This window comes from Pinus tabuliformis, chromosome 5_1 (assembly GCF_031772625.1).
Source record: "Pinus tabuliformis cultivar Carrire ecotype Pingquan chromosome 5_1, CPIR1, whole genome shotgun sequence".
NCBI classification, from domain to species: domain Eukaryota; kingdom Viridiplantae; phylum Streptophyta; class Pinopsida; order Pinales; family Pinaceae; genus Pinus; species Pinus tabuliformis.
In genome coordinates this window covers 805,200,983-805,206,126 of record NC_142305.1, presented here as the reverse complement: position 1 = coordinate 805,206,126, position 5,144 = coordinate 805,200,983, and positions in this window count along the sequence as shown.

Sequence of the window (5,144 nt, the reverse complement as noted above, 5' to 3'; positions counted from 1 at the left end):
AGTTAGATCACTTATATTTAGAACACAAAATGAACAAAAAGAATAAAAGAATTTATTAATTTCTTCAATAAATCAAGTACAATATACGTAGGGCTCCAACCCTAGATGAATACACTGATCTTCAATCTCCCAGGCTCCAACCTATATTTTCCAAGCACCGACTTGGACTTCCAAGGCTCCAACATTTTCAATTTTGAGGCACCAACCTCAAGGTCTCCAACCCTATATCCGGTTTAGGCTCTGAGCTGGTTTCTTGAGGGATCCAACCCTATCCTCTAAGGCACCAACCTTGTCTTTTCGAGGCTCCAACCCTTGCTTTACTTCGTTAAGATATATTTGGTTATGCTTCATGGCTCACAATGTCTTCTTCAATGATCCCTTTCAATCTTCAGCTTCAACAATTCCCTTGATCTCCAAAGCACTTAGCTCATCAATGACAACTTTGTCTTCTCAGAAAGTTTCTCCACAACTCTTCATGCTACCCAAACAAAACTTCTTCAAGGTCACCTCATGATGGCTTCAATGCATCATGTTCTTTAATGATCTCCACAAATCTTCAATATGTTGCTTCACAAATTTCTCCAACTCTACCCTATTATATTCTCAAGAGAAGCCTTCAACAAGCTCTATTTGTCCAATCCCAATAAATCAACACTTCAACCATGAAAACTAGGACAAATTCGACCATGACAAATTCCACCACGGAAACTACAGCAACTTTGACCAAGGCAACTATGGCAACTTCGACCACGAAAACTATGGCAACTTCGACCAAGGTAGCTTCAACCACAGCAACTATAGTAGTTGCGACAGCTTCGACCACAACAACTTCAACCATGGAAACTACGGTAGCTTTGACCATGGAAACTATGGCAGCTTCGACCATGGAAAATACAGCAACTTCTCTACTCCTAGCTTGAACCTGTGGGAGACCATTTAACCCAAGAACAATTCCACAAGCTTGTCTTCCTTGCTTTTCTAGGTTGTAGCTTCTTCTCTACCTCTTGTCTTGTCTCCACTGAAAAATATCAGCTTGAATGGACAAATTTAGGTTTATATATATAGTGATTTCATTTATCACTGAAGGGACACGTCTATTTGAAGTGAGGCTGACCTGTATGACTGAGTGTAGATCGGCCTACTGCTAGGAATAATTTTCTTAACTCAAAAATTCAATATCTCACAAACTATTGGGAGTTTCGGGGAAAATAAAGGCTCATTAGCAAGAGGAAAAAATCCTCTTTAAGATGGTCTAGGATCCATTTTGAAATGATGCCTCCAAGATGTCCAAAATAATATTTCTTTGTGATTATCCTTAAATTTTATGCATAAAAAGTTTGGGACAACATGAGGAATGTTTGGGACAGCGTGGCTTCTTCATTGTTATTAATGTCATCATAGGATCATAGAGTCATTATGTAGGAGTGAAGCATCCATGTAGCATGACATATAAATAATGTCATTATATACTAGTGCAGTCATAGTGCAGCATCATTAGGAGAACTCCAAAATAGTCTTCCAACCATCAAATGATCTCCAACCATGTTATCAAGAACCTCATCAAGTTCCATCATCAAGTGTGGTCATTCATCAAGTGTATGAAATCATCAAATGTAGTCCTTCATATGTCATCAAGGGCTTCTAAATACTTGGCACTTAGCACTTCTTAAGACTTATTTATTAGTGACTTGACATATTAATTGATGACATTCTTATTAAACAAGAGTTATGACATCATCATCTAGAACTAGGCATCTATTGTCTTCAACCTTATCATCTCATTCTAGGGTTTCATGATATTCACTAGGCATCTCAAGAATATTTTCCATATTGACATCAATGACAACATTGATTAACAATCTCCCCCTTTTTCATTGATGGAAATATTCTTTCCCTTCTAACATTCTCTCCCCCTTTGACATCAATGGAAAACGGGGTGCCCAAGTACTCCCCCTATCAAGCTGCTTCTTTTCTTCATCAATAGTAGTTCTTCATAGGTATGTTACTCCCCCTATCATGGTGCTCTTCCTTCTAGCAATGTGGTCCATGATAGATGTGTTTACATTTCTTCATGTGATGAACCAACTCCCCCTGCCTGCATAAATTCCTCTAGCTTCTTTATACAAGAAACATTTTTGGCTTGTGATCAAGTGGAAGAAACCTTCAACAATAGTCCATGAGTAAGGAATAATGTTATTCAATAGAGTTGCTCCCAAGAGATGATCTATCAAAATATTATTGTCCATGTGTGACTCATCAAGAATTTCATAGGGCCCATTCATGAATAGCTTATGCAAGAATGATCACAAGATCCCCCTAACTATATGCATGGTGTCCCTTTTGGAAAAGTCTCATCATCAAACACTTGGGATATCACATCTTGATGTCATCATCAAATCAACATGTGTTGTTGGCCAGAGTGTCCAAGAGAATTTTGGATCCAATTTGCTTCTTTCTCCATATTTACGTAACTTTCTTTTCTGGCTTGGTTGTCAAGATTATAGCTTGTGTAGGGACCCAAGTCAAGTTACAATCACGTACCATATGTCCAATTTTATGGAAATTGAATCACTCCATCTTGTTCATGAATGAGGAATCGTGACTTCTTCTCGCAAAATTTCTTCTAGGAGATTGACGGGGACCATTATATTTGCCTTCGTGATATGCCCTACAATATTTTGCCATGTGCCCAAAATTTGTACAAGAATAACAATAACCAAGAAATATACGTTGGTACTTGGGAGATGAAGATTTCCTTGATGTACTTCTGAAGTATTTTTTCCTTGGGATTCTTTGATGATATTCATTGCCTTTTGTATTCTTGACACCATCTACATGTCTTCTTGGAGTAGGATTTCTTCTAATGTCGTCTTGATTCTTCTCCTTGCCCTTGCTAGAATTGGGAGCATCAACATTTCTTCCAGGCTTCCTCACATCCTTGATGTTTGAAGAATTATCATTCTTTCTTGAGGATTCACCTACATAGCCAAGACCCGATTTATCAAGGGGAGACCTTTAATGACTTAGGATGTCATCTAGGGTTTGAGAACTTTTGAAGTTCTTATTCAACAAGTCAACTTCCTTTTTAAGAAAGACAATTTATTCCTTCATTTTCTTGCGTTCTTCATCCTTCTTTGATAAACTAATCTCCATGTATTCCTTCATCTTGGTTTCTTCATATGATTGTGCCTTAAGAGAAGTGATTTATAATCTTAACTTGATGATGTCATCATCCTTTTCTTCTAGTTGGCAAGTCATGGTGCTTCTCACCTTTTCCGCTTCATCAACTTGTCCTTCTATGAATGCCAAAGCTTCCATTATCTTCTCAGATCCTTGTGCTTGTTTTATTGCTTCTTCTAGTTGAGATCTAAGGGATGACACCTCTTCATTTTATTGACCAATCTCTGCTTCAAGTTTGTTCAAGCTCTTGAGTCTTTGTTCAAGGTGGCTTGAGAAAGTTTCTTCCCTCTTCTTTGCCTTATCCAATTGATTTGTCATGGATGTGACTTCTTCGTGACACTTTCTTTTGTTTTGATGAAATTCCTCCTTAATTTTGGTGAGCTCCTCATCTATTTCTTGTACTTAAAGCTTTAAAAGGTCAACTTCCTTCCTTGTCTTGTCCTTGTCACCATCTTGCACTTTCTTCTTAAGTTTCTCATTTTCCTTTTTAAAACTGTTAATGTATTCTATGGAACCTATAAGTTTGATCAAGAGATCTTCTTCAAAGTCTTCTTTATTTTCTTCATCTTCTAGGTCCTCTTTGGCCTTGATGTCATCATTCCTATTTTCCACTTCCTTGATGGGTTCTGGATTTCCTTGTTGCTTTCCATCATCTTCTTGACTAGAGGCCATGGTTAATTCTCCTTTTGAGTGAAGGTCATGAAGTTTGTCCCATATATCTTTTGCTGACGAGCATTTTTCCATTTCAAAATTGTCTTCATTTCTCTTGTATTATACTCCTTGGATTCACCGTCCATCGTGTTATCAGTAATCAGTGATTCCCATACCCCAATGCCTTGAGCCATTAAGAAATTTATCATTCTTACCTTCCATACATCAAAGTTTCCATTGAACAATGGAACCTTCCCAATTTGATTGTCTTCAGTTTTCATGACTGAGGAAGAGACATCTTCAAGAGGATTGGAGGCTTTCTTCCTTGGCTTTTCCATTTGTGTTCTAAGGATCAACTTTCAAGTTGTTAGGCTTTGAGTGAAGGTATCGGCTCTAATACCAATTGTTGGAAATACTGGCGGGGGTGAATCAGTGTTTCTTTTCAATTGTTATTTTTACCAGTTAGATCACTTATAATTAGAACACAAAATGAACAATAAGAATAAATGCTTTTATTAATTTCTTCAATAAATCAAGTACAATATAAGTAGGGCTCCAACCCTAGATGAAGACATCGATCTTCAATGTCCCTGGCTCCAACCTATATTTGAAAAGCACCAACTTGGACTTCCAAGGCTCCAACCTTGTCAATTTTGAGGCACCAACCTCAAGGACTCCAACCCTAGATCTGGTTCAGGCTCTGACCTAGTTTATTTAGGGCTCCAACCCTATCCTCTAAGGCACCAAACTTGTCTTTTCGAGGCTCCAATCCTTACTTTACTTTGTTAATATATATTTGGTTATACTTCACGGCTCCCATAATGTCTTCTTCAACAAGCCTTATCAATCTTTAGCTTCAACAATTCCCTTGATCTCCAAAGCACTTAGCTCATCAATGAAAACTTTGTATTCTCAGAAGGTGTCTCCACAACTCTTCATGTTAGCCAAACAAAACTTCTTCAAGGTCACCTCATGATGGCTTCAATGCATCATGGTCTTCAATGATCCCCACAAATCTTCAATATGCTGCTTCACAAAGTTCTCCAACTCTGCCCTATTATATTCTCAAAATAAGACTTCAACAAGCTCTATTTGTCCAATCCCAATAAATCAACACTTCGACCATGAAAACTAGGACAACTTCAACCACTGAAACTATGGCAACTTCAACCATGGCAACTATGGCAGCTTTGACCACGGCAACTATGGCAACTTCAACCACGGCAACTTTGACCACGATAGCTTCAACCATGGCAACTACAATAGCTTCAACTATGGCAGTTGTGATAGCTTCGACCACAACAACTACGACA